Genomic DNA, 13061 nt, shown 5'->3' with positions numbered 1-13061 from the left:
AAATGTTGCATAGGCTGGGCAAGCTCATCGGACCATTCCGGCCACAGCCCCTTCCCTCTGCAGGGGCCTGGCCTGGGAAATCAGCCAGGATCCATTCACATCTGATCCAATCATCTATTCTGGCTCCGTTTTTAACTCCATTTACCTTTTTCTCAGACACTTGGATATGGGCAAGTGTGCCCACAGGACAGCTATCTGTGCCCTGTTCAGCAACCATTCAAGGTTTCCCTCCCCAGGTCCAAAGCCACCTCTCTGTGCCTGGCTCCCAGGCTTCCGCACCTCTTCCCATTCTGTGTAACGGGGAGGGCACTGCGGAAGCGATCAGGGAGCCCAGGTCAGTCTCTCTGAGGCCCCTCACTTACAAAGGCAAGGCATACAGTGGCCCAGCTGGCCTTCCCACCCACCCCACTCCAAGTCCTTGTCTTCAAGTTTCTGGCCACCTAGACCAGAGATTGTTCCACGGACCCCTTTGCCAATCAGATGTAAACCACAGACCCTTTCTGAGAATGTAATGGCACGTTTTATGACACTCAACATCGGCATGTCTTTAAATTAAATTTTAAGATTATTCAAAATTACTTTTTACAACTTTCCCATAATTCTAATACCTGATAACCTAACATGGTTCAACATCTATTCAAACAGTCATTTTTGGCAAACTTTTAGAAATTTGAGTTTCCCTATGGTGCATAAAATTGACATTTCTATGAGGGTAGGGCTGGTTGGGATTATGAGCCATGGAAACTGGGGAACCTGGAGGGGCCTTCCAGGTATCCTGGTTCCCCAGACAAAAGGATTTACTTTACTATTGATCCCCTGAGGAATGGCTGCTGATGAGACACCTAATCCCGTATCTAGAGTCTTGGCTAAGCGCAGAGTTCTACATTCTTCCCTTGAGCGTTGGGCTACAGGCACCTCAGAGGTTTTATTCATTCCTACTAGTTGGACGCGTGTCCCCAGAGTACGAAGTAAATCCCGTCCCAGTAAGTGGGTGGGGCATTCAGGGACAATTAAAAATTGGTGGCTTACAATTAAGTCTCCAGTTTGGCAGAGGTGAGATTCAATAAAAGATCTCATTTTAGCTTTATCGTCAAGACCCACTGCTGGACAGGTTGGGGGGAGGTGAGTTTGGAGGGACAGGTCAGAACTGGATAGGAGGCCCCCCGTATCCATTAAAAACTCAGTCTCTACCTGCCACGGTCACCTGGGGCTCCTCTAGTTGGATGTTCCACGGAGTTGTCCAGGGAGCCGCTTTTTGCCCCCAGCCCCCTTAGTCCTCCCCTGGCTGTGCGCTGTACGCGCCCCCTTCAGGATTCTGTGCGCTCCCAAGCCCAATGGCCTGTTTTCCTTGTTTCCCTGCACGGGGGCAGGGCCAGGGGGGCGGGGGGGACTCCGTACGGGGTTGCGATGGTTTAGGGCAGCCTTTCTTCCAGTGACCAAGCTCTCCACAGGCGAAGCAGGATCTCGATGTTGTGGAGCCTCAGCCGTGACCCTGAGGCAGCCGGCTGCCGCCCTTGGCGACTGCAAGTAGCTGAGCCTTCTGTCTCTCTCTCCTTACCTTTGACTCCTCGACCGCCTTGTCAGGGTTGATGAAGATGGATAAAACTAGTTTCAAAAGAGAATTCAGGGAAGTGGATTCCTGGTGCCCCTAACAAACGGACACAGAAGAACACACAGCAAATGGACGCAGAGAGCAGATAACTGGAGGGGGGAAGGGGAGAGAAATAAATAAATCTTTAAAAAATAATAATAGTAAAAATAAATAAAAGAGAATTCATTGGGATTTTGGATCCTAGTGCTAGCTTTGAGTTTCCCTCTAATATCTGGAGCTGACTGACGGATAAAATTGGCTTTTAACATAATTTGTCCCTCTGGTGAGTCTGGATTACTTTAGGTATATGTTCTCATAGTTTCCACTAGCCTCCCTTGGAACAGGGCAGAGTTTTCCTTTTCTTCCTGGGTTATTTCCTGCAGGTTATTATAGTATACCGACGTGATGATTCATTTTTTCTATCCCTCTAATACAAATGCTGTCATATGGTCTCTTTTCTTTATGTCTGCTCATCGCCTTTGGTAGTTCAAGTTAGGATCAGTCTCTGGAACTGCCACAACCCCTACAGCGTGTTGCTGGGGCTCTTGAGCCACCATCTTATTGGCATGTCCTGGGCCTCCCCCAAATGCAGCGCTCTCCGTCAGGGGTCTAGCACGTGGTTAGGATAACGTACACATCTCCCCACGTTAGCTCAAAACTTAGGGTTAACCGCTGGAATTCCTTGGTAAATTTAGCTGGGACCTCTGAAAAGAGCCCCATTTTTCCCCTACATTGAGCTAAGTCTGTCAGGGAGAAGGGAACATGGCCTCTAATTGTTCCTGTGTCTCCATTCGCTGCTTCCCCTATTAGGTGGAGGCCGTTCTTGGGTGTCCTAGTAGGGTGGAAAGATGCTCTGCTCCCAGTGACTGCCACTGGGCTGGCTATGGGCACACTGGACAGGGGCGTGGAGGCCAGAGGAGGACAGAGCTGAAGAGGGGGTCACCTGAGATATCACTCTCCTTCTCAGGTTCTCTCTTCTCCGGGAATGGGTTCACTTCCCGAGCATAACACAACCTGCAAGACCCATTTAAACTCGTGTCCTGATACAGAGCTATAAAGAGTTGGACGCATGGAATCTCTGACTGCTTCCCTTCCCTTTTACAGGAAGTCTGACTGTAACCGATTTTGTCCAGGTTCTTGACTATGCTGCAGAAATAAACTTCAAGAGCACGTCAGGTTAGTTAGGCCAGTAATTTATTAAGGTAGGGAGGGAAGAGAAATGGGAAAAAAAAATAACAAATCATGGTCCCAGGTAGAGAGGAAGGGACTGAAAAGTGATAAAGCAGGCTGATTTACAGACTACAATTTCCCATTATAGATTACAAATCCCTGGGTTATGTGCGTTTATGTGGTGATTAATAAAGCCAGAATAAGGGTCCACGGGCAAGAGAGAGCAAGCTCAGCCTTTGTGCTTGCTTTTTATTTTATTTTATTTTATTATTTTTATTTATTCCCCCCCTTGCAGCTTATTCCATTCTTTGCTGTCTTCCATTCTTCTCTGTGTCCATTCGCTGGACTTTTTTTTTTTCTGTATCTACTTGTCTCCCTTTGTTGCGTCATCTTGCGTCATCTTGCTGCGCCAGCTCTCCACGGGGTACAGACCAGCTTGCCTTCACGATATGGTAGATGGGAGCCCAACTGATTGAGCCGCAGCCGCTTCCCTGTGCTTGCTCTTTAAACCAGCAATTATTCCACCCCTTTGCTAAGGGCAGGGGAGGAGTCCAGATGTTTGCTGTTTTGAGTTGTCCCACCCATCAATCCCCCAGGATGGCCCAATAATAAGGCCCCTGGAGAATATCTGGGGCTTCTCCTGGCTGCCAGAGGAAATCTTGTTCTGAACTGGATTTCTCACGGAAGTCTTCAGCAGCTATCTTGGGGTTATTGATGTCCATGTGGACTTCATGTCAGGTTCCAGACCCATCTATTGATTCATTTTATTAGCCTGTTTCACAACTTCAAAATAGGGTCATAATTTAGAGTGCCATTAACAGGCCATTTGTGGCCATTTTCAAGGCTATACTGTGGCGATTGGTGTTGCAGAAGATTGGTTTCTCTTTCTTCAATACCTCTCTGGGCAGGGTTGTCCAGTTCTCGAGAATACACCCCAGTGAGGAGTGTGCTGGTATGCTAGAGGACACACCCATTATTCTAAGAGAAAAAAGAAGCTGTTGGAGAAAAACTGGGACACGGAGACAGATATGATCACAGACAGAGAATGTATTGAGAAGCTCTCCCAGCGAAGGGGGTCTGAAGAACAGACTTCAGTCCCACCAGCATGGTGGGGGTCTGAAGAGAGACTTCAGCCCACTTCTGGAAGGGGGGATTTGAATTTATGCAGAACTTTCCTAGGTGGGGAAATGATAGTCAGTGGGAGGGGGTTGAGGGTTGAGGGAGGTGCAGGGGCCAATAGGAAGCCCTAGAGGTAAAAATTTTCCCTTGTGTGGCTAGAGGGAAGTGGGTTAGGGAGTTAGGTTTTCTTGGAATGCTGGAGGAGTGGATGTTTCTTTGATCTATAAGGATTAAAGGGTTTCTTTATCTCCTTTTGATATGCAGGTACTGAAGATTTTCATCTTCCTCTGATTTGCAGATAGTGAACATTCTGTCTCCCTTTACCCCGGTTTCTTTGTTTAACCTGTGGGGAAGTGCTGTGCCCGTAGGCTTATGCGGAAGGGGGTTAGCCTTTCCCCACTGCTTCTCAGGGGAAACTGAGCTACAGCTTGTTCATTATCGCAAACCTTTAACATTCCTAAGTCTTTGTTTATAATATATATGTATTTATATATAATATATATATATACCTGGGTATTGGGGTATACGGTACTAGGCAGGATGGGAGGGTGAGGGGATTTGGGGCATTGGCTCGATCTGGCTATTTCCTGCTGTCAAGGGGCAGAGAAAAGAAGTTCCCTTCCATCCTGCACAGCGAGCTGTGGTTTCAGGTCCCACAGGGGTTGATATTATTGTTCACGCAGCAGAAAGACGCCATTTATGTATTCCTGGGTTGTTGACTGTACTATTCGGTGTATGAAATGGACTAGAAGCTGTAAGAGACAGGGACCAAAAAGCAGCAGCAGCAATACTATTAGTAATGGTGTTATAATGGGTAAAAGGATTGATTTTAGGGGTGAGGAGAAAAAAGAGAGAAATGAGGTAGCCATGTTGATTTCTGTAGCTGTTGTCTTGGGCCCTCTGAATGATTCTATGGGTTTTTTTTTTTTTTTAAGACTTTAAGATTTTTTTCTACCTGACCAGTTCTGTTAATGTAAAACAAGTTGCATTTATGATTGCACAGGTGCTTAGTACATCCTGTTGGATTAGGGACAGGGGTGGGGGCTTGGGGTTATCTGTTATCTGTTACTGGGGCAGGGGGAACCTAAAATTCCCAACTCTTTTTGATATGGTTGGGTGGAGAGGTTCGGCATTGAGATATTTTGGCTTCTGGCTGGGTAGCTGGCACTATATTTTCACAGCAGGAGATCATATACATGATAATGGGTGACATCCTAGACGGCTGTCTGGATAAACTGAGTTATTGCCTGGAAGATGTGTGGGGCTGCTAATAGGAGGAGAATGAGAGTTATAATTGTGATAGGATAGGAATTAACCAGGAAATTTAGGGGTGAGCTCTGAGATTATTGCCTCCAGAAGTCTGAAGAGAAGGGAAAATAAATTATACATTCAGCATTAAACAAAGGCATTAATGGGGAAGCAGACTTGGCCCAGTGGTTAGGGCGTCCGTCTACCACTTGGGAGGTTTGCGGTTCAAACCCCGGGCCTCCTCGACCCGTGTGGAGCTGGCCTCCTTGACCCGGGTAGAGCTGGCCACTCGCAGTGCTGATGCGCACAAGGAGTGCAGTGCCACGCAAGGGTGTCCCCGCGTAGGGGAGCCCCACGTGCAAGGAGTGTGCCCTGTAAGGTGAGCCGCCCAGCGCGAAAGAAAGTGCAGCCTGCCCAGGAATGGCGCCCCACACACGGAGAGCTGACACAACAAGATGATGCAAGCAAAAGAAACACAGATTCCCGTGCCGCTGACAACAACAGAAGCAAAGAAGAACTTGCAGCAAATGGACACAGAGAACAGACAACCAGCGGGGGGGGGGAATAAATAAAAATAAAATCTCAAAAAAACAACAAAAAAACCAAAGGCATTAATGGTTGACAGTGAAATTACCTCTTTGATGGACTTATACACATAGAGTTTTACCTGGAATAGGAGACTTTAGATAATTAACTATGGTTTCATAACAGTGTTTTTGAGTGATTTTTCGTGGATTTAAGATTCCCAACCAGCATAGCTGCATAGACCAGTTATGGTGATCAAAATGGCCACCTTTTTTCCCAGTTTATATAGTTTGGAGCATCAGGCAACAACAAATTATTATTACTTCCCTCTTTGGGCTTGGAGAGCTGGCACTTTAACTTGTAATTTAGACTTAGTCCGTTGTTGTAAGGATTCGGTTACAAGATTACAAGAGTCCGGCAGTGTTTGCAGCACTGAAAGCATACCTCGCCCCTTCTGGGAGAGGGAGGGGACCGATGTAAGCCAGTTGCCATCGTGCTCCTGGAGTCTGTGCTCGGCCAGTATGTCTCACCCAGTGAGGTCATTGTCACCGTCATTGGAGTGAGCACGATGGACACTCATGGGTGAGGTTCCTGAGCTGCTGGTGAGTGGCAGGCGATCGGAACTGCTGGCCTAGGCACCACAAGGTCTGCTATCCACGATATTTGCTTTTTCGGTGGAGCCACTCTGCTGCTTTTTAGGTTTCAATGGTATGGCTCTGGATTTTCGTGAGGGCATCTGCCTTAACAGTTCCAAGAGAGAGGTTAAGAGGAGGGGGCAGGGACATGATAGACAGTTACCTGTCACTGCTGGCAGGCATTCCAGATGATTTTCCACAGATTTCTCTTCTCCACAGAGGGCAGCTCACAACTGGTCATTGTTCTTGTTTTGTACTTTGGTTTCTTCTTGCAATTGTGACTAAAACTTAAGTGGTATTTGTTTAGAAAGTTGCCTTTGCCACAAACCCCACCCCAAGCCAATATTGGTCCTGGCTACATCCAATTAACAGGGCAGGTTAAGATCCACCCCCTTACTGTTTGAGCCTGTGTTATTGTTTTAAAAGCAGCCTGAGGGTGGAGGGGTGGGGAAGTGGACTTGGCCCAGTGGTTAGGGCATCCGTCTACCACATGGTTGGTTCACAGTTCAAATCCCGGGCCTCCTTGACCCCTATAGAGCTGGCTCATGTGCAGTGCTGATGCGCGCAAGGAGTGCCCTGCCACGCAGGGGTGTCCCCCGCGTAGGGGAGCCCCACGCGCAAGGAGTGTGCCCCGTAAGGAGAGCCGCCCAGCGCAAAAGAAAGTGCAGCCTGCCCAGGAATGGCGCCACACACACAGAGAGCTGACACAACAAGATGATGCAACAAAATGAAACACAGATTCCCGTGCTGCTGACAACAACAGAAGCGGACAAAGAAGAAGATGCAGCACATAGACACAGAGAACAGACAACCGGGGCGGGTGGGGGTGGGCAAAGGGGAGAGAAATAAATAAATAAATCTTAAAAAAAAGAAAAGAAAAGCAGGCTGGAGGGGGCGGGGCTCTCATTTCCATGCAAAACTTTCTCTGATTAACACATATAATGATATTAATATCTGAGTTAAGTGAGGGATGAAGGGTTTTTAGTATCCCAATAATGTGAGAAAACATTATACTTTATCAGTTATAACAGAGGGTACAGTTTTTTGTTTTACTTAACTAAACACCATTTAAGAATGAGATAGACAGTCAGGACTTTGTAGCTTGTTCTAATTGTTTACCTACCTCAGGTTTTTAAGATAAACCAGTTGTTTTATTTTAGGACAAAATTATTATCTTTTTTCCTAACAATAAAACACATTTTGTACACTCTACAAACATCAGTTACTAAAATGATTTTGGAAACTGTCTCATACAATTGTCATGATTACATTAATTAGCAGGTATTTTATTTTAGCAGTGCAGGAAAAACTACTTTCCACATTATTTTATGAAAACTTAAGATTTCCAGTGGAATTAAGATTATTTTTTCCTTATTACCACTGTAATATGTAGATTGAGGTGGCTTCTAATCATCAATTCAGTTTCTGTTTAATAATGATTTTTGTGATTAGCCATTTGAATATTTCAGTTTAAGCAATGCTTTTACAAACATTTATAACTATTTATAACTGCAGAGTATAGTACTTCTTTTCAAGACAAACTCCGCTTTCACAGAACACATTCCCTTACTCAATGCTACCACAATGCTTTTTACAACATGCCATATGCATTCAAGTTTTGTCTTACATATTTCCATTGATTTTATGAAAACCAGCCACCTTATCTTAGAACAAAATGCATTTTCTTGAACAAACTTATTAAATTTCTGTCAGCACTCCTACAAACTTTTCACTTATTTTAATATCTTACATTTTATTCTGTGAAGAAAAATTAACTTCATTTTAATTTAGACAAGAACCATTTATTAGGAATTAATATTACCATCCGGAGGTATTAAAATATACACTGGCACTGAAAAAACAAACACAAAAAGAGTAATGACACACAGAACCACAAAGTTTATTAATTTGACTCATAATTCATACTCCTTTGGTATGGTTATTATTTTTTAAACATCTTCCCAGTACAGGCCTCTAATATTCCTGGCCATTGAATTTTTTTTTTATAACCCTTCCCCCTCCCCCGTGGCTTTTTGTGTGCTGTCTGCTCTCTGTGTCCATTCGCTGTGTGTTCTTCTGTGTCTGTATTTATTTATTTATTTTTTTTTTTAAAGATTTATTTTTATTTATTTAATTCCCCTCCCCTCCCCCTGTTGTCTGTTTTCTGTGTCTTTTTGCTGCGTCTTGTTTCTTTGTCCGCTTCTGTTGTCGTCAGCGGCACGGGAAGTGTGGGCGGCGCCATTCCTCGGCAGGCTGCTCCCTCCTTCGCGCTGGGCGGCTCTCCTTATGGGTGCACTCCTTGCGCGTGGGGCTCCCCTACGCGGGGGACACCCCTGCGTGGCAGGGCACTCCTTGCGCGCATCAGCACTGCACGTGGGCCAGCTCCACACGGGTCAAGGAGGCCCGGGGCTTGAACCGCGGACCTCCCATGTGGTAGACAGACAACCTAACCACTGGGCCAAAGTCCGTTTCCCTGTATTTATTTTTTATTTCTCCTCCCCCCTTGCGGGCAAGCCTGCCTTCACAAGGAGGCCCCGGGACACAAACCGAGGGCCTCCCATGTGGTAGACAGGAGCCCAGCTGATTGAGCCACAGCCACTTCCCATATGGCTATTTTCACTGATTTCAAAATTTCATTTTTTGGAATTAGTGTTGAGTAATATGCAAACTTGTTTTTGGAAACACGTTTACTAGTAATCAGTAACAGGAATATTTGAGCACGATAAATGCAGTTAAACTTTAACAGTTTAGATAGACAAATATTTAGCACATATATTTTGGATTATTGCCTTTTAGGAATATGTTTAGATTTAGGAGTCAGCTGAAAGCTTACTTATAAGAGGTGAGCAATTGTAGGTTAAGGAAGGTTATTAGGGACAGCTGGGTATTGGTAAATTGGGAGGGATCTGAGAAGGTGTTTGATTTGGAAGTGATAAGATTGAGAAGGGAATGTACTTTCTGCCTTGGTCACTTCCTGGAGAGGGAGGACAGGAGCTGGGGAAGGAGCTGGAGAGCGGGGAGTTGGGCTTGAGAGTGGGTGGTGGGTGGGGAGAAGGGAGTGGGTTCACAGGGAGATGAGGGGGCACTGGAGAAGGATGGAGTAAGTTGGTGTGCTGAAGGGACATGCAGCAGTGGAGGAGGGTTGTGATCGGAGAGAGCCTAGCTGGAGGAAGGGCTTTCTGTGTACGGAAGGCAAGGAGGAGAGGGGAGGGGAGCTCCAGCTTCGGCGTTGGTATGAAGAGGGGAGAAAGTTGGGGTGTGTATTAGTCAGCCAAAGGGGTGCTGATGCAAAACACCAGAAATCTGCCAGGCGTTATAAAGGGTATTTATTTGGGGTAGGAGCTTACCGATATCAGGCCATAAAGCCTAAGTTACTTCCCTCACCAAAGTCTATTTCCACACGTTGGAGCAAGATGGCTGCTGACACCTGTGAGGGTTCAGGCTTCCTAAGTTCCTCTGGGCTCAGCTCCTCTGTTTCCTCCACAAGGTCAGCTGTAGACTATCAGGCGAATGCCTCTGTCTCTTTCCCCGGGGCTCTAGGTTAAGATTTCAGCATTAAACTCCAACATCAAAACTCTAACATCAGAAACCCTCAACTCTGTTCTTTGCCATGCCTTTTATCACCTTTTAACACCCTGATCATAACTCAGTCATACCCAGGTACAGATCAGATTACAAGCATAATCCAATATCTATTTTTGGAATTCATAAACGTATCAAACTGCTTCATTCCTCCCTCTGAATTCCAAAAAGACAGCACAATATTTGAAAAAATCTTAAATCAGTAACAATGCAAGTACTAAATCATATCACAATCAATTTAAAGAAATAAAGTTTGTCTTGGGGCAAAGTCCTGTCTGCTATAGACCTCTGAAACTTACAAAACAATTTATCTGTTTCCAATACACAAAGGGACAGACATAGGATAAACATTTTCATTACAATAAGGAGAAATTGGGAGGGAAACATGAGTCACGGTTGTTTCTCTACAGTTCAGTAAACCTGCAGGGCAGAGATATTCTTCAAATGATGATTTCTTCTCCTTGGTGCCTTATGGGAACCCACCCTCTCGGCTGTGGTCAGTTCCAACAAGCCTGGGCACACAGCAGGGACACAGAGGGGTCCCACGCTCTGGAACTCATCCTCGGCCCAAGATTATGTCTGTGGGGGTGCATAGGGGAACCCATTTTAAATGATAACCCAAAGAGGGCATTAAAAAGGCTGTAATTTGTAGACTCACTCACCAGTCCTCACAGGGATTAAAGAAGATTACCTGCTTCTGGGTGGCTCACCAGTATATGTTGCTGGATATCCTCTAGGTTCTTGGCTGTGTTACATAAAAGAATTTATGAACATGCCAGTCTAATTAAGCCAGTAGTTTATTAAGGAAATGAGAGAAGGGGAGAAAATAACAGATTACAGTTTCTCAGGTATATCTGCAGGCTGGTCAAGGCAGAGAAGGAGAAAAAAAGATGATTTAACTTCTGCGCTTTTTAAAAAAAATCGTTAATTATTCCCCCCACCTGCTAAGGTTTGGGGGCGGGATCCCAGTTGTTTGCTGTTTTTGATCGATTACCCCACCTGTCAATTCCCCCGGTGGGGTTCCGTGATCGTGGTTCCTCCAGCAGCTTTGGGGGGAGGAGGGGGTTCTTTCTCTCAGAGGGTTTCCAGGTGGGATTCCAGGGCCTCAGGTTTCACAGCTGTGGCTTTCTGCCATGTCCCAGATTTGTCTTTTCATTCTCTAAACTAGCCTGCCTCAATAAAACCCTCTCTGCCATCCTTACCAAGCTTTTTGCAGGCAGTTAGCCACTGCACTCAGAACACGCTACAGCAAAGTAAAAAGCATACCAAGTCCACGCTATACTGTGTATTATTTAATAAATACATCACACCCGCACCAACATGTCCCCACAAGAATAGTGTTTTTTGGAATTTTCGATTCAAGCTCATGGACTCCTGGAAATCAAGGGGTCCGTGGGCCACTGGTTAAGAACCCCTGTCCTAGACCCAGCCCAAAAGAGGGCAACGTGAGAAGTCCCCATGGATTCATTCATCACTCTTCTCTGGAGAGGAAACTCCCTTCTTGCTAGGGCCACACAAAGGCAGGGGCATACCCAAATGGCCTGGAGTCCCGGAGCAGTGACCGTCGTATGGAACTGAAACTAGGAAGTCCTACAGTCCCCATGAAGCTCCTCGGTTTCATTTTGGCAAAAACCCACAATCTGCAAGGCCCTTCGTGGTCTGGCCCTGGTCTCCCTCTCGGTCGTTCTCGGTCCACCCTCGTCCCCCTTCTGACCCCCCAAGCATGCCAGGCTCATTCCCACCTCAGGACGTTTACAGTCACTGTGTCCTCTTACCTGGATCTGGCAGCTCAAATGCCATCTCAGAAAGGCCCTCGCCAGCCACCGTATCCAACACTACAACCCGTTTTCGTTTGCCAAAGGCTGCCAAGGCAATATACTGAAGCAGTGGGGATTTATTAACTTAGCAGCTTACAGCTCCGAGGCTGAGAACATGCCCAAATAAAGGCTTCATCAGGCAATGCTGTTGACGGAGAGGGTTCTTATTTTATTGCAGGAAGGAATTCAAGAACTGAACTAGGCAAAAGACGGTTTATTGAACAGTGCTAAAGGAAGGAAAGCTGGAGCAAGTGGGTGGGCGGTGTGCTGAGAAGCACACAGGTAGCCTCGAGCAGAGAGCTACCTCGAGGACTTGTGAGTTGACTCTTATAAGTCCTTGGGCAAGCGGGGGTTACTAAATAAATTAAGCTATTGTTTGTGTAAATTTAGGCTTCTTTTTCTTGCAAGCTGTTGTCATTCCGTGAAATCGCCAAATCGGTTGTCATTGTCAGCTGCTGGTCCTTCCACATGTAGGGGTCTCTAATACGAGACTCACCACCTGCCTCAGGTCTCTTGATAAGTGACTTTCCACCCACCCCAGGTTTCTAAATGCACAACTCTCCTCCTGCCCCAGGCTCCCGATTCTCCTACCTCAATCCCCACTTCTCTGATGCGCAACCCAAAATCTTTTGGGAAAGAAGTGCAGTGGAGGGCTCGTTGTCTGTAACTGCTTCCTGCTGACGGGGCCTGCAGTCCCACCTACTCCGAGTGGCACTCAGAGATGTCTCTGGTACTGGGTCATTTGGGGCATGGGATAAAAGGGGTTTCTGGTGGTGGGGGGTTGAAGAAGGGCATATCCCTGGACCAGCAGGAGATGATCTTATACTGCCTGGATCTGCCCCGAAAAAAGAACTGAAGACACTGTAGGATGTAAGGGGCAAAGGTCAATGTAAGGAGTATTAAGCCTAGGGAAATTAAGAGTAGTACAAGAAATGACCAAATAGTTGGCCATGAAAAGCCAGAGAGGGACCCCGGGTGTTCAGCCACCTCCTTGAAGCAGATGACTTGATCTGTTAGACTTCATTTAGGATCTGATGACTGGTTGATACTAAAACAACATTCTTCCTTGAGGAATATACATGCCCCTCCCTGAGCGGCAGTTAGCAAATCCAGGGCTCGGGCATTTTGAAGGACTGCAGCGCTAGGGAATCTGCGTGCTGATTTAACCGTAAGAAGCTCTTGGCTGTGGGTTGGAGCCCTTGTGCAAGTTCCCTGGAGAGGTATAATGGCATGTATGGCTGGCAGTGCACTCCCCACCCCCTCCGGCTCCCACTAATGAGGTAAAGAAGGGAATAAGGACTGGAAGAGGAACCCTCTTCTGGGGTACTGGAAGGCGTGATAGGCGGGGAGAGGGATGGACTATGAACCGTAGAT

This window comes from Dasypus novemcinctus, chromosome 8, assembly GCF_030445035.2.
Source record: "Dasypus novemcinctus isolate mDasNov1 chromosome 8, mDasNov1.1.hap2, whole genome shotgun sequence".
Taxonomy (NCBI): Eukaryota; Metazoa; Chordata; class Mammalia; order Cingulata; family Dasypodidae; genus Dasypus; species Dasypus novemcinctus.
This window is presented reverse-complemented; position numbering follows the sequence as displayed.